This window comes from Heliangelus exortis, chromosome 3 (genome assembly GCF_036169615.1).
Source record: "Heliangelus exortis chromosome 3, bHelExo1.hap1, whole genome shotgun sequence".
Taxonomy (NCBI): Eukaryota; Metazoa; Chordata; class Aves; order Apodiformes; family Trochilidae; genus Heliangelus; species Heliangelus exortis.
The window spans coordinates 113,701,890-113,720,771 of NC_092424.1; the positions used below are offsets into that span (position 1 = coordinate 113,701,890).

The 18,882-nt window shown below is 47.2% G+C and overlaps 1 protein-coding gene across 3 annotated transcripts in view; it reads left to right on the forward strand.

Annotated features, from left to right (window-relative positions):
• The first annotated feature begins 1,535 nt into the window (after positions 1–1,535).
• NCOA1 (nuclear receptor coactivator 1) overlaps positions 1,536–18,882 on the forward strand; it is a 215,416-nt gene continuing 198,069 nt past the window's right edge. Inside the window, exon 1 of one of the 3 annotated variants that reach the window (XM_071742270.1) lies at positions 1,536–1,876. The gene's annotated coding sequence lies outside the window, so the exon portion shown is untranslated. The remainder of the gene's footprint in view (positions 1,877–18,882) is intronic. The other 2 variants (XM_071742272.1, XM_071742271.1) reach the window with 2 other exon arrangements.

Below are 18,882 nucleotides of genomic sequence, written 5' to 3' on the forward strand. Positions count from 1 at the left end.
TAGCCAAAAATGCTGGTGAGGAGACCAAATGGTAGGTAGGGGTCTGCGTGGGACTCCCCCTTAAACTGTAAGACTTCCAGAACGTTGTGTGAGGGAGTGATCCTGGCTGATCCAAGGCACATTTCAGTCTTTGGAGAACAATGGTCATGCAAGATGATGGCCTTTTAAGTCTTCCTTGAAGCTTTGGTGGGAAAGGTGATGAAATAGCAGCTCCTGCTGGGTGAGTGGGACAAGGAGAGCCCAAGAGCTGTGTCCATCCCTGGGGTCCCCATCAGCAGAAGGACACGGAGCTGTTGGAGCCAGTGCAGAGGAGGCCCTGGAGCTGCTGGGAGGGCTGGAGCAGCTCTGCTCTGGAGCCAGGCTGAGAGAGTTGGGGGTGTTGAGGCTGGAGAAGAGAAGGCTGCAACGGGGAGACCTTAGAGCACCTTCCAGTGCCTGAAGGGGCTCCAGGAAAGCTGGGGAGGGACTTGGGACAAGGGCCTGGAGGGATGGGAGCCTGCGAGGGGGAAGGGTTTGCAGCTGGGAGAGGGGAGATGGAGAGGAGATCTTGGGCAGGGAGGGAGGGAGGGAGGGAGAAATTGTTTGGTTGGACTTGGTGATCTCAGAGGTCCTTTCCAGCCATGAGCATTCTGTGATTCTCAGGTGTGGGCCATGGGTTAGTGGTGGCCTGGAATAAGGTGATGTCCTGGCTGGGCTGGAGTGGGATAGGACAAGGGGGAAGGGTTTGGAGCTGGGAGAGGGGAGCTGGGGCTGAGATGTGAGGGAGAAATTGCTTGGGGTGAGGGTGCTGAGCCCCTGGTTGCCCAGGTTGCCCAAGGAAGCTGTGGCTGCCCCATCCCTGGCAGTGTCTCAGCCCAGGTTGGATGGGGCTTGGAGCACCCTGGTCTAGTAGATGTCCCAGCTCAGTGCAGGAAAGTTGGAATAGATATGCTTTAAGAACCCCTTCCCACCCAAACTCAATGACTCAATGATTTCATAGAACAACGTCCTCATCCTTGGAGCTTCAAACCACAACCAGATGATGTTTCAGGTCCCTTCCAACCCACTCCATGTCAATGTGATGCAAGCTGAAGGATGCATGGCGTTTGCCCCGGGGTTTGAGGCTGCCGGGACCGTCTGCACCGCGCCTGGCTCCGGGGGAGGTGTGGAGCGGGCAAGCCTGAAGCTGAGGCCACTGGAAGAAGCGGGTCCGGGTCCGGCGGGGCAGAACCTGCCGAACCCCCCGACCCCGCAGCGGGCAGGCCCTGACCCCTCTCCCTCTGACACTAAGATGGCGCCCGCCTCCCCCTGCCCCTTCCCGGGGGTGGGCAGCACCGGCGGGCCCAGCGCCTCCGCCCCGCGTTGCCGCCGCCCGGTCCGGGGCCGCAGGGGAGAGCGAGGGGGTGGTGGATGGCGGGGGGGGGGAGGGAAGATGGCGGCAGGCAGCGACTGAGAGGAGAGGAGGAGGAGGAGAAGGGAGGAGGAGGGATCCGGGCCGGGCCACGGCGGCCTCCTCCGACACCGCCCCCCTCGTCCTCCGTACCCAGCTCCGCCCCGTCCCGCCGGGAGGGAGAAGCGGCGAGCGAGCCGGAGCCCCGCAGCCGAACCGCGCCGCCCAGGCAAGGGGCCCCGGGTGCCCGGGAGCCCCGCAGCGGGAACCGGGGCCCCCAGCAGGACTCTGCCGCTTTCTCCGCCGCTATCAATCAACCACCGCTCCCGGGTCACCGCCATCGCGCCGGGGGCTGCTGCCAGCCGGGCAGCCCCCCTCGGGGCCGCCCCCGTCGCCTGGCCGGGGGAGTCGCTGTCGCGTTGCCCGTTGAGCTCCGCGGCCTCAGCCCCGGCGGCGGGGGGTGGTGGTGAGGGGGGGAGGCGGCTGTCACCCAGGCAGCGGCGGCAGGTGAGTGGCGCCCGGCGGGAGGGAGGGAAGGAGGGAGGGAAGGAAGGAGGGAGGGAGGGAGGGAAGGCGGGGGAGGACGAGGGGGGACACGCCGGCCGTGGCCGCCCCGCCGCGCAGGGCGGGGGTGTGTCTGGCGGGGGCCGGCCCCCGGTTCCCCCCCGCCGCAGCCCCCCGGCCTGCAGCTGTCACGGCGGGGGGACGGGAGGGGAAGAGGGGGGGCACGGCCCGGCCCCCCGCCCCGGGCTGCCATGGCGGCGGGCGGAGCGCGGAGGGGGCGCCGCGGCCTCTCCCCCCCCCCTCCCTCCTCCTCCTCCCCGTCCCCGCTTCTCCCCTCGCCCGCCCGCCTCTCCCTGAGGAAGGGCCGCCTCGGGGGACCCTGCGCGGCGAAGCCCCTCCCGCTTCGGCCGGTTAAATCCCAGCCCTCTTTTTTTTTTTTTTTTCCTCACTATAGCCCCTCCACCCCTTATTATTAATTTAAAGTTGATCAAAAAAAAGTGAAAAAGCGGTTGTTTTGTTTTTATTTTGGGATTGTTTTTTTGTTGTTGTTGTTTTGTCCTCACACTTCTCCTCTCCGTCCCTCTTCCACCTCAGCCCTTTCCCGGCTGGAAGATGGCTGAGGGGAGACAGTGGGGCCTCGGCCGGGCCTGCGGGGATCCCCCTCTCCTCCTCCTCCTCCTCCTCCTCCTGGCCCCGCTCAGGGAAAACGCTTCGTTTTGTGGCTTTTTAGGTGACAGCTCTTTGTCCGCCTGTCACACGGTGTCTGTCTGTCCCTTCGCTGTGTCCCTGTGTCCCCCCGGCCCGGCCGGTTCTGGTTGTCACAAGTTCTGCGGTGGGTCAGGCAGGGAAGTGACCCTGAGGTACCGGGGGGACCATCCCTATCCGGGAGGGTTTTGTGGGGAAACTGGGACCATAGCGGGGGATGCCGGAGCCTCCAGTTTTGGGTTGTTTTTTTTTTTTTTTGGGAGAGTTGGCTCTGCAGGATGCTGGCGGGGAAGGTGATGTCCTTCCCGAGCTTGCCCTAAATTCACCTCATTCTCCAGAGAAACGGAGCAGATCGCAAATAACCCCCCGGTACCTGGCGGTGCGGGTGCAAGCGGCTGCCCCACGTTTCTGACCGCTGGAACATGACATTTTTAGGGGTGGAAAAAAAAGAAAAATCTCTGGTGGAAAAGCTGTTTCCTTCCCGTGCAGGTTGCTACACACGCTCACAGCTCCACGGTTTCCTAGGTGCGTTTTGACCTTTTGGTGGCTGAGAACTGGGTCGTGTGCGTAGGGTGACGGTCTCCTGGTTTTTTGTTGTGTGTGGTGGGTTTTTTTCTCTTTTTTTTTGCACCCAAAAGAGCATGTTTGCAAAGGTGGGAAGGTGTGGAGACCCATGCAGGGCTGCTGCTTAATCGGCGTACAGTTAGATATCAGATTTTCGCCACTTAAACCAAAAGAAAAGAAAAGAAAAAAAAAAAAAAGGAGTGACACAGCAAAGTATATTAAAATGGGAAATTTGGGCTCGTGTGGGTGGTGCTTGTGTGTTCTTCGCCCTGTCTCATGGCTTGTATTCTTCATGTTGCTGGTTTAGATTGAAAAAAAAAGAAAAAAAGATGGGGTTTGTGTGGGCTGGCAGGATATATACATCTATATATCTGTGTGTAGAATTTGCATGTGTGTGTGTGTGTATATGGCTTAATGTACCTGGTGAGTTCTGGTAGGAAGATGTTAGATTTAAAGGAGGAAGGAAGATGCTTTGTTTACTTCTTGAGAGATGCTCTGTCCCGTGGAAGTTTAGAGGCTGTGATCCTGCAGAATAATTTCAGAAGCAAGCATGTACCTGGTCTGAACTTGTGCTGTGGCCGTCAGCTTTTTTTTTTTTTCCAAGGGGAAGTAAAAAATGAATGCTACATCAGGAGGTATACAGAGTATTTGGGGCTGCTGTACCTGGGAGCAGGGAAACATTGTAAACCGAGGAAAGACCGATGGAAAGCCACAAATTTGCAGAGTTAGCTTGGTAAGTGGTGTAGTATCCGGAGCTTTGCAGCTCCTTGTTTTGTGAAAACGATTAAAGTTCAAGTTGCCACTTAAAGGGACAAACAGCTCTTGATGGTAGATAATAAACAGTAGTAACTTTGGCAATACTGCACCTGGCTCCGAGCCGATGGGCATGATGAAATGTTAAATCTCAACTTATTTGCTCAAGATGGGTATCTGGTGTTTGAAACCTGTTGCCAAACAATATGGCAGCACAAATCCTTGCTTCCAAAACAAACAGGGTGCCTTGAGAAGTGAACTGGGGGCTTGGGCTGGGCAGGAGGCAGGACTCGACTTCTTCTTCAGTGCGGACCCACTTTGATTTTTGGCGTGTTTGATTTTTTGGTTATTTCCCCTTCACCACCACCGTTTAATTATTATTTTTTTTTTTTTTTTTTTTTGCCCTCTGATAAGGCTCACATGCTCACAACGGCATGACTAATTCATACAATTAGTCATAGGCTTCCAGTCCAGATTTATGGGAGCAGTATCACTGTCATTCTCACGTCGTAAAAAGGTTGTGCTGGGGGACACGTGCCCTCCTTTGACTTGTCTTGGGCCTCCTGGCACGGTTCTGGGGTGGGCTGTTAGAAATATTTGAAGCCTTTTGGGATTATTAGGCTTACTTAATGATACAAGAGTATTTTGAAGGAAAAGATCCGCTGGAGATCAGCACCTTGGTGCTTGCTAATCTGAGGGGGGTAATTTACATGAGGCTCTGCAGGGTTTGTCAGAAATGAAGGTGTGAGTGCTACTACTAAAAATACCCAGTCTCCAGCATAAATAGTTTGCCAGTTGAAAAAAAAAACACATTATATTTTGTACAAGGAAACTATTTATATGACGAGTTATTCTTGTTTTGCTTGGTTGACTGTGTTTCTTTGAAGTGTGGTTCTTATCTCTTTGATCAAAGAGGAGAAATAGAAAAAACCCCATAGTCTAAAAGTTAGATTCTGCCTTTAAAGATGGGATTTAAAGCAGGAAAGGCTTGGACTAACAGGTAAATATTTTAACCAGGTATTCCTGAGAGGCCAGCATGGTGTGTAATACCCTGTAGCATGTGGCCAGGGCTTCTCTTCATGAGTTTTAATTGCTGGCAGATCAAACAAGTAATTTTTTATTGGTGGTTCTATGTTCTCTGCAGTGCTGCAGCACCCCAGAACCTCATGCACGGGCTGGGTTTTCCAGTGATGCAAAAATAAAAGCCAGAGTGGACCCTCCTTCCAAAATACTTCCAGCTTAAACATGAAGAGGTGGAAGAGTGGAGTTGTGGTGGGGAATCATAGAATGGTTTGGGTTAGAAGGGACCTGAAAAATCATCCAGTTCCAACCCCTGCATGGTCAGGGACCCCTCCCCCAGCCCAGGGTGCTCCAAGTCCCATCCAACCTGGGCTGAGACACTGCCAGGGATGGGGCAGCCACAGCTTCCTTGGGCAACCTGTTCCAGTCTCTCACCACCCTCAAATTCAAGAATTTCTCCCTAATATCAAATCTAAATCTCCCCTCTCCAAGTTTTAACCCATTTCCCCTTGTCCTCTCATTACACCCCCATGTCCAAAGCCCTCCCCCAGCTTTCCTGGAGGCACTGTGAACTCCAACTGCTGAGCAGGGAGTAAAGCAATGCCATTCCAGCATGAGGGTGAGGACAAAAAAAAGGGAAAATAAAAATTAAAAACAAGATTAATGTTTGTCTTCGGTGATCTGAGGCAAGTAACTGGGCAGCAGCCATGGCTTCTTCTCTCTCCTTCTCTAAATGTTGCAGAATTTTTTGCTCCAATGTTGTTTGCTTTGCAGGACAGATCCCACTTTATGTTTTAGACACTTGGGAGTGTGTTAATCACAGAATCATAGAGTGGTTTGGGTGGGAAGGGACCTTAAAGCTCATCCAGTTCCAACCCCCTGCATGGTCAGGGACCCCTCCCCCAGCCCAGGGGGCTCCAAGCCCCATCCAACCTGGGCTGAGACAGTGCCAGGGATGGGGCAGCCACAGCTTCCTTGGGCAACCTGGGCAACCAGGGGCTCAGCACCCTCAAATTCAAGAATTTCTTCCAACCTCAATCTCCCCTCTTCCAGTTTTAACCCATTTCCCCTTGTCCTCTCCCTACACCCCCGTGTCCACTGCCAGGGATGGGGAAGCAGCTGGCTGGTGGTGGCCCTGAGGAGAGTCAATATTCACAGCACATTAACAGCCTAAATTTGGAGGGTTTGGCTTTTTCTGTTTTTTTTTTTTTTCTTTTTTTTTTTCCAGAATAAGATTGCAGTGACCCAGTCTGGCATAGGATGTTTGCCTGTAGCTGCAGTATTAAAAATTCTGGCTTGCTTGTGAACAGCTTCAACATTTTTGCATACCTAGCCTGGCACATGTGAGTCAAGGTGATGCAGAACAGGTTTTTACCATTACAGCAGCATCTCCATGTAAAGCTGACCATTTGAAAGGCTGTGGGACCAACTTTAAAGTGTTTGGCTCTAAAGGATGTGTCAGCACCCTGCGCTTTACCCGGGCTCCTGTCATTTACTGAAGAAAAACAAAACAGCAAAACAAACAAACAAAAAAACCCCAAAACCCAGCAAAACTGCTGAACTGGTTTGGAGGTTCTTTAAGCCTGAACTAATTTACCTGGCTGGGAATGTAGGTTAGAAACTAGGCTTTGCTTGGCTTTGGGCTAGTGCCAGCAGGCTCCGCAGGGAAAAGGCAGGATAAATAGCTTCTGCACTGATAATCCTGCAATACTCTTCCTACTGTTTCCCCTGAAAAGATAGGCAGGTTCTCTTGCAGTTGACCCAGTTGACTGGGAAGCAATCCCAGCGTGTCTCAGCACAAGGAGCAGCAGGATATTTCCCTTTGGTGCCCTTGGGTGAGTGAGGGGAGGGGGGGGAGAAAAAAAAAAAAAGCCAGGACGGGGTTTTTCTGGGCAGGTTCTGCAGGTAGAATCCTCACCTGAGTGCTGGGGTCTGAGGGAAAAGGTTGCATGGCCTAAACTAGGTAGATTTGTTAACCAGCTGAGGTAAATCTGCACATGGATATTCTGAAATCTGTTTAAACCTGCTTACTGGTTTATTATCTTCTGTCAGCTGAGGCAAGCTGGCCTGGCAGTTGTGTTTAAACCCGTGTGTGTCCACGCAGAGGTTTGCCTTGGTTTAGTGGAGCCAGTGCAAGTTGGTGAGTTACACAGAGGTGATTTAAGGAAGGAAGATAGTGCTGTGGGTATCTAAGTCACCAATTTGCTGGCTTGCCTTGGTTAGTGATCTCTACAGCATCCACATTTTGCTCTAAGGATCCCCAGACTGTCAGTTTCTTAAAGCTGAGCAGTGGAAGGGCTCTTAAATGTGTTTGCATTTTTTTTTTACAAAAAATCCTCAAGCCTTAGGTCCTGTTTTAAACTAGTGTTAGAAATGCCCCAATCAAAGCTGTGCCTGCAAGTAGCTATTTTGGAACAGAAGTCATTAATATGCCTATTTTGAGCTAGTTGTGTTTATTTTGTGTTTATTTTTAATTATCTATCATAAGAATATGCTATGAAGGAAGCTCAAAAAAGTGTTTCTGTGGCTTACTTCCCCCACCACCTCCCCACTCTTTAAACATGACATCTGAAATCCCAAGGGTCTCATTTTTTTTTTTTTGATTTTCAGAGTGTGAAGACTTCATAAATCAGGCAGCACACCAGGCAAGGCAAGAAGTAGCCTTGTTCCTTGTATTCATATGATGAAATTACCAACGAGGAACTGTTTGAAACCCAAACAAGTCCATAGCTTTCCCCCAGCATCTGGAATTCAGATCTGGGTTGTGAATGGAGGGATAAGTTTAGATCACAACACTACCCTAGGATCAAATGATAAGAAGTGGTGTCATGTGCATCAAAATGGTGAGGGGTTGATAAAGTTATATCAGTGATTTCTGTTCTATGCAGCAAATGATGTCTTTGGAAAAAGGGACTTGGGAAGGGAGAGAGATTCTGACCCTACAGCTCAGTCATCCCTGTTCAGAAAGTTTCAGAATAGCTCTTGCTGTTTAAATAACAATAATAATCATAATGATGATGTATTAAAATTTTCCCCTAAACCTGCACTGAGAGTTTAACAGAGAAAACTAAATGTGTTTTTCTCTTAGTTTTCCATTCACACTCTGTAACTCCTGGGCTGAAGAAACAGGAGAGAAAAGCCCTGAACTTTTCAGACCATTACATCAGTTTTGTACAAGAAAACTTGCAGTTTGGACTGCTTACCTTCTCTCTTTCTTCTGAGCTCTTGCCAATCCCATATTTCCCACCTATCCTCCTTCTCCTCTCCCCTAGAGCATTTTGCTCTTAATCTGAAGCTTTGCATCCAGTTTTATCAACCTACTTCAGAGACCTTGAATAAGTTGAGAGATAAACTTTTTGGTGCAAGTGCTAGTCAGCCTCTATCTTTTTTTTTTAAACAAAAGCCTGACTAACCTGCAAAGGATTTTGTGACCAGTTCTTTTAAAGCATATAAAAAAAAATTGTGCATGAAGATGAAAAAAATCTGTAGAGTTACAGCCTGAGTGTGCAAGCTTGGGCCCTTTTCTTTCATGTGTTTCTTAAGTGTGATTGCTGACAAGGTGAGTGCTGGGTCTTCCTGCTAATTCTGTAAACAGCTGGCAGTTATGCTGCTTTTTTTTTTTTTTATGAGCAGCAACTTCCAAGCAGAATTTGAAGAGGGAAGCTTGGCAGGATGAGTTCACCAGACTTTCTTCCCTGCTTCAGCTGTGAAGGGCGCTCTCCTGAAAGGTGAATACCAGGCAAGCATTTTTTTAATGGTGGAAGATGCTGCTGTAGGGATGGAGGAATGATAACTGGAAATGTTTCTAGTAGGAACATTTCTAGCAGAAGCCAGTAGATCATGCTGCATTCTTACAAGACTTGTAAGTCCAAATTTAATAATGAAACACTGCGTGCAGGGTGTTGTTGAGGATGTGAAACCTGTTTACAAGGTGCTTGTGTCTCAGCTTACTGTAAAGCTGAGCCCAAAGTCCCAATGTGTATTGAAATGTAATTAGTGTGAAGCCTAACTTGTTGTTGTATGAATAGTTAAGAGTTTCTTGGAATGGAACTGGTGGGTAAAATACCTCTGTTCGTTGTCTCCAAATGTCATTTTAAGAATGTTGGTTTATGGAATAAGTGAGAGCTGCTGGTGAGGGCTCAGGTAAAACACCACGTCCTGCTGGCCTCTGACTCACAGGGGAGGAAAAAGGACTGAAACCAGCTCTGCCTCTGGCAGCACGTAACTCTTGCTTTCTTTTAAATCCAGGTTATGAAAATCCAGCACTTTAGAATATGCTTTGTGTTTCTGCTCTTTGCAAGCTTGGTGCTCTTTCAGCTGTATCCTATTGTCCCAGCAAATATTTTTCTATAGAGGTCGTTCTTCAGTGTTCTTTGTAAAAAGAATTTTCCCTGGGTGTCTGAAATCACATTCCCAGATTTGTATTTTAGTGTAATTGGATTGTTTTAAAGTGTGGAATATCCACTGAAGGCATAGGGGAAGCTGTGGGATCCCAGCACCTCTTGACAGCTAGATTAATAGTTATGTCCTTAACCTTTTAAACAGTTTACCCAGACTTGATGGAGTTGGCATGAAGTTCTGTGTTTTAGAAGATGCAGTGGTGAGAATCCCTTTGAAGGCCCAAAATAAATGAAAAAAAAAAAAAAAAAAGCTTTAATGAATTAAGAGATGCCATTGAAAATAGCATTTGGCCTGATTTTCTGCTTTTGTTGTTGCTGGAAACGGAAACATTTCTGTATGTACAAAGCTTTCTGTATGGAAAATAATTCTCTGGTAAATATCCTTTAATCTAGTTTATTTTTTCAAATTCAGTGAAAACGGAAAAATACCCTGGCTAAATGCTATTAATTAAATCTGTTTCCATGTGATGTAATGTGACAATTTAATATAGTCTTCTGATACTGCTGTGGATGAAATATGTTTCAACACAGCATGTAAAAGCAAAGTACAATTTGATACTCCAGGCTAGAACCCAAACCTGGGCAGTTCCATTAAACCAAAAAGCTCTTTCTTTTGTAAAGCTGAACGTTCAAAAGGTGGGGAAAAAAACCAGATGCAACTGTAATTATAATTTTGTAGCCACATGATATTTTTTCCATAAATTCTCTGACTTATTCACTGACACAGTGGAACGGATTAGGGTTGCACAGATGATCATAAATCTGTTACTCTCTAATTTTTAGTGCTTGGATTTGCAACCTACTTAATTTACTTCTAATGTTTTTAGATGATAATCTCCTTTTTTGACATTCATTTTTGGTAGGAGCAGAGGAGCACACATGTATCAGCACTTTTTTGCTGTGCCCCTGTCAGACAGAAATATTAGTCCAATTTTTATGCTTTTTTTTTTTTTTTTTTTTTTTGGGGTAAATAAACCAGGATCACAGCAACTGGATAATCTGCCCAAGTAGCAGGGTGTTAGTGAATGGTAGAAAAGCACTTGACAGGTTATTCTGAAGTACCTGGTGCACTTGACCTCTCTGGCTGTGTATGTGGATTTATTAAATTGGGTGCAACTTTTCTTGAATTTTCCTTCAACTTTGTTGAATTTTCCTTCGACTTTGTTGAATTTTCCTTCAACTTTGCTTGAATTTTCCTTCAACTTTGTTGAATTTTCCTTCAACTTTGTTGAATTTTCCTTCGACTTTGTTGAATTTTCCTTCAACTTTCCTTGAATTTTCCTTCGACTTTGTTGAATTTTCCTTCAACTTTCCTTGAATTTTCCTTCAACTTTGTTGAATTTTCCTTCAACTTTGTTGAATTTTCCTTCAACTTTGTTGAATTTTCTTTCAACTTTGTTGAATTGTCTTTCAACTTTGTTGAATTGTCTTTCAACTTTGTTGAATTTTCCTTCAACTTTGTTGAATTTTCCTTCAACTTTCCTTGAATTTTCCTTCAACTTTCCTTGAATTTTCCTTCAACTTTATTGAATTTTCTTTCAACTTTGTTGAATTTTCTTTCAACTTTGTTAAATTTTCCTTCAGCTTTGTTAAATTTTCCTTCAGCTTTGTTGAATTTTCCTTCAACTCTGTTGAATTTTCCTTCAACCTTCCTTGAATTTGCCAGCAAACCCCAGGAGCCTTGGCTCCAGCAGTCTCTGTGTCACTGACATCTCCCCAGGGGCATCTGGTGGCTTTTGCTCTTCAGAGCAGAGGTTCCCAAGCTGTGGCAGGCACCTGCTGCTGGTGTGCAAACAGCTTCCAAACAGGGAATTTTGTGATGTGAAGGCAGGAAGGAACTCCTGGTGCCACATGTGGATGGGTGGGTGAGGGACCCTTGGTGTAGGTGAGTCCTCGTGGTGGCATTCAAGGGTTCTCAGCACATACAAAGAGCCATAAAATAGGGGTTTGTAGGTGTGCTGGCACTTCTGATTGAGATGTAGAGGAGTGAGGATGGAGGTGGTGGTTGAGGATGTGTGGTGAATCCTCCTTTGGGAAGCAAATGTTGTCCAGACAAGGAGAGTGCAGCTGGGGAAGGGTCTGGAGCACAAATCTGCCCAGGAGCATCTGAGGGAGCTGTGGGTGCTGATCCTGGAGCAGAGGAGGCTGAGGGGAGACCTTGTGGCTCTCTGCAAGCCCCTGAGAGGAGGTTGGAGCCAGGGGGGGTCGGGCTCTGCTCCCAAGGAACAAGGGATGGGCCAAGAGGAACTTTTGGCACAACTCAAGTGGTGCCAGGGGAGGTTTAGGTTGGAGCTGGGGAAGAATTTCTCCCTGGAAAGGGTTGTCAGGGCCTGGCCCAGGCTGCCCAGGGCAGGGCTGGAGTCCCCATCATGCCTGGAGGGGTTTCAGAGAAAGCCCTGGGGATGTGGGGATGAGGGACATGGGGCAGGGGGGGCCCTGGCACTGCTGGGTTAGCTCCTAATCCCAGGCTGGATTTTGGAGCATGTGGTGCTTTCCCTGGCAGGGCTGTTTGCCCACCTGGAGATGGGAATGGAGCTGGGAAGGGTCTGGAGAGCAAGGAGAAGGTCTGGAGAGTAAAGAGGAGGGTCTGGAGAAGATGGAGAAGGGTGTGGAGAAGTTGTGAGGAGCATCTGAGGGAGCTGTGGGTGCTGATCCTGGAGCAGAGGAGGCTGAGGGGAGACCTTGTGGCTCTCTGCAAGCCCCTGAGAGGAGGTTGGAGCCAGGGGGGGTCGGGCTCTGCTCCCAAGGAACAAGGGATGGGAGAAGAGGAACTTTTGGCACAAGTCAAGTGGTGCCAGGGGAGGTTTAGGTTGGAGCTGGGGAAGAATTTCTCCCTGGAAAGGGTTGTCAGGGCCTGGCCCAGGCTGCCCAGGGCAGGGCTGGAGTCCCCATCATGCCTGGAGGCATCCAAAAAACCTGTGGAGATGTGGCACTTCAGGACATGACTTCCTTGGAGTGGTGGTGGTGGTGGGTTGGTTGATGGTTGGACTTGATCTTTTCCAACCTTGAGTATTCCACAATAAAGTGGGGTGAGCGTGGCAGGTGGGGAGCAAAGGTTTTGCCATTTGGTGTCGGGGTGGTCGGGCAGTGTCACGGGCAGAAAGAGAACAACCAGAACTTTGATGTCCTGGTTTGTGTAAATGAGGTGTGGTGAGGACAGGACCGAGGTTCCCATTTCAGGGCCGGGCAGGTCGACGGACCAAACCTTGCTGGGTGAAAAACATCCCCCCCAAGTAGAAGGGCAGGGGAGGAGGAATCTGGTTTGGGGAGGCTGAGCATGTGCATACCCGTCACTAAAAAAGCAGAAACACGTTGGTGCTGCTGGGCTCCAAAAAAAAAAACCCAAAAAAACTGCAGCCTTCATTCCCCAACTTAGAACAGCCCAGCTTGTCACTGCGGTTGTTGACTTGCTCCTAGGTGTGCGTGCATGGTGCTACGTGCAGGGAGAGCTGGATTCCTGAATTTCTCCTCTGGCCACAGAATGTATGATTACAGAGATACCGTGGACTTCTTGCAAACAGTATTAAATAACTTCTGAAAGCTTTTTAAGGAGGTCTTTTAAAAACAAGAAGCGAAGCTTTTTACTCACGGGTTTTCCTCCTGGATGCTGGGGGAAAAAATAAATAAAAAAAAAAAAAAATGCAAGAAAACAGCCCCCCGCCCCCCCTCTCTACACTGGTTAATTCATGCACTTCGCGTGCAGCTGGCAGGCTGGAAATAAACTCTTTGGGGTTTTGTAAAAACAGTTTAAAGAAATCTAGTTAAACAAGATTTAAGTTTCGTTGCGGAGGTTTAAAGCGTGAGGGGAGAACGTACAGAACGGCCATTAAAGATTAAAAAAAAAAAATTTAAAAAGCAACATCCCCTCCCCCTGAAAGAATACTCACCTGGAAATGTTTTCCTCCCTCTGTCCTGCCTGTTCCTCCACTGACAGGGGGAACTTTTTTGATCCTAAAACTCCCCCCAAGGGTTGCTGCAGTTGGGTGTTTGGCAGCTCTGTCAGGGCTATTGCACCACTCCATCTGCCCTCACCCCCCCATCCCCAAAGTTTTGCCTTGCTGCAAATTTAGGCACCTTCCAGAACTCCTGCTTGTTGCAACAAAGTTCCTCCCTGTCCAGAGAATACTGGGGATTTTTTTTTTTTTTACCCAGTGTCAACAGCATCTCTGGGGAGCAGGAAAAGTATTCCCAGCTCCCAGATGGGCACAGACTCGTCCAGCTTGCCCCAGGGAAAGCTGGAGATGCAGTATTTGACCTTTGTCTCTGCAGTCTGCATTTACCCTTTGAACAGTTGGGTCTCCAGCCTTTAGCTTTTGGTTTAAATTGTTGAAATCCAATCCAGCAATATAATTTTAATTTGTTTACAGAGAGGGTTCTTCAGCAAGGCCTCCCGAAGTGCGAGGAATAAGAAACAACTGCTACTTGAAGGCAGAAGAGCTGAGTTTGTTTCAAGCTGTTTAAAAGCCTCTGGTTCAGAGATAAGTGCATATTTTACACCCCGATCAGCAAATTATAATGAGATTTAGAGAGCTAAATGAGTTCTCTCCTAACCCACAGAACCATCCACGTGGCTCAGCGTGGAGCTATTGTTCTCCTCAGCCCTCGCTGGTGAAATAATTTAGGAAATTGTGATATGCTGCAAACTGGATTTAATCAGCAAGTGGTTTCCACCTTCAGAAGATGACTGAAGTGGCTAGAAGGCATTTTTCAATGTCCACAAAGGTTTCTCCACAAGGAAAGGAGTCCTTGTGTTCCTAGCAGTGAAAAAAGGGCTATCTGGAGCCTCAAGCACGTGAACAGGCTGTAGGATTAAGTGTTCTCTGTTGTGATGAGTGGAAGTTACGTCTTCCAAGTGCTGGAAATTTCTAAAAGGCTGTTCTGTTTCTCCATCAGGAGAAGATAATGAGAGAGTACAAGTGAGGAGGGGTCATGGTAGAGAATACAAACATGGAAAGCAGAGGGGGAGCTGATGCTTCTTCCCTCTTGAGCAGTGAAAAGGAGATGGTCTTGACAAAAATGGTAATAGAATCTTTGTGGATTGATCCATCCCGTGGCAGGATGGTCCTACACTGGCAGGCTGGTGTGGAAGTATCAACCATTTTTGACACTAAAACATACAAGGGGAAAAGATTTTAAACTGGAAGAGGGGAGATTTAGGTTAGAGATTAGGAAAAAATTCTTTCCTGTGAGGGTGGTGAGACACTGGAACAGGTTTCCCAGAGAAGCTGTGGCTGCTCCATCCCTGGAAGTACTGAAGGACAGTTTGGATGTGGCGTGGAGCAACCTGGGCTGTGAGAGGTGTCCCTGACCTTGCAGGGGGTTGGAACTGGATGATCTTTAAGGTCCCTTCCTACCCAACTCATTCTGTGATTTTATGATGTTCAAAGGGCTGGAGTTTTGCTGCAGGTGGTGGCAGAGTTTCCTCTGTGGTTGCATTCAGCTGCTTTTTGCAGTTCTTACTGTGGTGTTGAGAGCAATGTGTGGTTGAGATGGAAGAGCAAGAGGATTGCACCTGGGGGACACACACACAGCAATGCTCTGCAGGGGGGGGTTACATCCCTTGCCTGGAAAGGTCAGGCAGCAGTGGCTGGAAATTTATCTCAAAACTCCTTGTCCGAGCCTTGAGTTCTTTCCACCCCCCTGTTCACAGCAGATTGTCAAAACTGAAGAGAGTTTTTCTCCTCTTTTTAGTCAGTTGTGTTTCCAGATGATTTTTTTCTTTTTTTTTTTTTCTTTTTTTCCCCTTTCCCTTTAGCATTGAAGCCAAGCTTTGTTTATTCCAGGCTCATTTCCTACTTTGCTGTGTAAGACTACCACGTACTCAGCTCAAGGTCTCTGAAAATGTTATGAATAGTCTTATCTCTACCAGCTTCTTGAATACATCACAGGTTTTGTGTACCTGGCTATTTTGAACCTCAATCCACATAAAAAAAAAAAAAAGAAATCCTTATCTTTTCCCTTTTTTTTTCTTTTTTTTTTTTTAAATCTGGAATGACCTATGAGAATTCTCATGGGGGAGAAAATTAGTATGCATGTAATTACAGAGCTGGCTGATGCACAGGCACAGATTTGCTCAAGAAACACAGAACCCAAAAATGCAGAAGCTGGTTAGATTGAAATCACCAGATATTGCTGTCTATAGAATAATTTATCTGAGTTTTTGTCATATTTTGGTAGTTTCTTTTTTTTTTCCACCTCGTGTTGGTGGGTAGAGCTTTCAGGCTTCAGTTTTAGTACCTAATTCAGTCATTTGTGCTCTGAAATGATAAAGGAATTATCAAAATGTTATCTATTAAGTCAGTACAGAAAGGTCTGAATTAACTGGTAATTGCTTGTCTTCAAACTGAGGATATGCTGCTGTTTGCTAAAGATCATTTTATGTTTCCTTGGTTTCAGATGGCTTGAAACCTGATTTTTTGGAGGCTTAAGTAATTTGCTTGTCCTCCTTGATTTTACTCCTCTAAAAAATTAACAATTGTGTCACTTCCTTGTATCAAGGATTAATTACCCGATGGCAAAGCCCTTTGGAGGGAACTGCAAAACATTTCCTCATGGAACTTAAACCAAGGTCCTCACTTTTTAAAGGGTGAAGAGTTGAACTTACCTCCTCCTTCTCCCCCCCCCCAAAAGGCTTTGTCCTACCTGCAGCTCCTGATCTTATCCCATCCAGAGGGACCTGGCCAGGCTGGAGAAGTGGAATCCTGCAAACTGCAGAACCAAGGGCAAGGTTGTGCAGCTGGGTGGAGGCAATCCCATGGAGAAATAGAGGTTGGGAGGAGAAAGGATTGAGGGCAGCCCTGAGGAGAAGGACTTGGGGGTGGGGGTGGTGGAGCAGAAGCTCAACATGAGCCCTCAGGGTGTGCTTGGAGCCCAGAACCCAACCATGTCCTGGGCTGCAGCAAAAGAAGCACAGACAGGGGTCGAGGGAGGGGATTCTCCCCCTCTGCTCTGCTCTGCTGAGACCCCACCTGGAGTTGTGTGTCCAGTTCTGGAGTCCCCAACAGCAGAAGGACACAGAGCTCCTGGAAGGTGTCCAGAGCAGAGCCACTCAAATGCTCAGAGGGCTGAGCAGCTCCCTGGGAAGCCAGGCTGAGGGCTTGGGGTTGTTCAGCCTGGAGAAGAGGAGGCTCCCAGGTGAGCTCAGAGCAACCTCCCAATATCTGAAGGGCTCCAAGAAAGCTGGGGGAGGGCTTTGGACACGGGGGGGTAGGGAGAGGACAAGGGAAATGGGTTAAAACTGGAAGAGGGGAGATTGAGGTTGGAGATGAGGAAGAAATTCTTGAATTTGAGGGTGCTGAGCCCCTGGTTGCCCAGGTTGCCCAAGGAAGCTGTGGCTGCCCCATCCCTGGCAGTGTCTCAGCCCAGGTTGGATGGGGCTTGGAGCCCCCTGGGCTGGGGGAGGGGTCCCTGACCATGGCAGGGGGTTGGAACTGGATGAGCTTTAAGGTCCCTTCCAACCCAACCCATTCTCTGATCCTCATGCTGCTGTGGGTGAAGGCCTGGGTGGGCTACTTCTGACAAGAAATGCATGGTCTGAAGGATTTTTGATGTACCAAAGGACTGGAATTCGACTTTAAAAATTCGGAGTTGTGAGTAGGAGAAGAAAATCTATATAAAATAGTGTCTTCTGACTGGCTTTGGAATCACAACTGCTCCTGCTGGGCCTCTGAGATAGACTTGAAAAGGCATCTTGGCTTGCATTATAGGTTAACCCAAATAAACGTTTAGTAAGTAATAGCAGTAATTAGTATTTATAATGAGGTAGTAACAGGCAACCTGAATTAGCCCAAGCTCCCATTGTGCCTGAAACTAAACAAACAAATAAGCTACTGAGGGAGGGACTGCCCTGATTCAAATATGTTTGTCATTTCTTCCCTTACCTCTGAAATGTCACGTAATGTGATATCTGGTACATGGGGTTTTTTTTCAGTCACGTAAGCATAATATTTAATAATATATACAGGCTGCATTTTGCTTACCTGGATTCCTGTTGATTCACCCAAGCTGTGTTTAAGTTCTGTCTTCAGCTGCCTTTTAAATTCAAATACTCCTCGTGGCACGCAGGGCCAGACGTAGAGGATGTCATGTAAGAAGTGAGGTGGTGTGGAGGCTGCTTAGTGCTGGCAGGCTTGTGATTAAGGATTTTCAGACTGAAAAGTATATCAGCAGTTTTCATAGGCATGGGGTGTGGAGATAAATACTTGAGTAACGATTTAGTGTGTGTTTACAGTGAAAAAAAAATGAGGAAAAATGGCTAAACCCCCCCCCCCCCCCCTGTTTTTCCAGCATATGTAATATTTTATATTCTCTCTTTCTCAGTTCCATCTGTACTTTATTGTTTTGGACTATGGCTCTTGTGCAGCTATTGTAGTTTACCAAAAGTTTGGAGGATATATTTCAATATTTAGGCTTTTGTGATGAAAATTGCTTTGGGTGAGCTGTGGTCTGCAATGGAACCTTAGGGAAGCCATCTGTGAGCTGGGCAAATACAACCCTCACTGTATCCCCCTCCTTGTAAAATATGGCATTTGTATTTTCTGTTTTAATGGGAATTTGCTCAGTTCCTACCTAGGCACCTCTTTAATACGTGGGAAGTATTTAATAGCCAGCTTGAGCATTATTAACTATTTTTCATGTAAGCCTGATTTATTGAAGCTGGTGATATCTATTAAAAAACATTCACTTACAGCCTGTCCCAGCTGAGTAAGACATGTTCATGGCATAGGGGTCTGAATATTTCAGCATGTACATAAAAACTGCTGCCTAAATAATGTTACTTCCTTTTCCAGACAGAAGAGCCAGAATTTTTCACTCCACTCTGGCACTGCTTTGATGCCTGTAAATACTATTGCACAGTTATATATTGTTTTTGTTGCATCAGGACACTTATCTTAGGGCAAAGAATGGATTTTGCCTGAGCATTGGTCAGGGGCTCATTTTTTTGCCTCTTCCTACCCTCATCATTCATTGTATGGTTTGATACTCCAGTTCTTGTGTTGAATTTAAAATTATGTCAATAGCCCTGTTTTTTTGTGGTTTGTTTTTTTTTTTTTTTCTCTTTGCTGCTATGTTGCTTGAGCTCCACAATCCCTAAATTAATTTCCATTTAGTAGTTCTTGTGAGATATGAAAGAATTCCCATTTCTGTTTGATGGATTAAAGGCTCCAGGAGTTCAAGGCCAACTCTGGAAATTCAGCCTTAGACATTATTTAGTTGTTTTTCTTGACTCCAGGACTGGTGGGTATTTGGTGTAGGTTCCTCCCACCCTCCTGAACACTCAACCAACAAGGAAAAAAAAGTCCAAACCAACTTGAGAGCCATCAAACCTGAAAGCAGTTTTCTGCAGAAGATGAATTAGAGGAATGATGTGAAGGTGTAAGAATGGAAAAACTTTTTCCCCATGTAAATAGGATTGTTTGCTAAAAACTGAGAGAGGAGGCAGGTTGTCTGCACCAGGGAGCAGGAGGAATTAACCCTTCCATACATGAGCTTTTTGGGGAGTAATTATGATGTTTTTCCATTATATAAGTAGTACAGGTCACTCATCACAGAATTTCTCTTGGATTC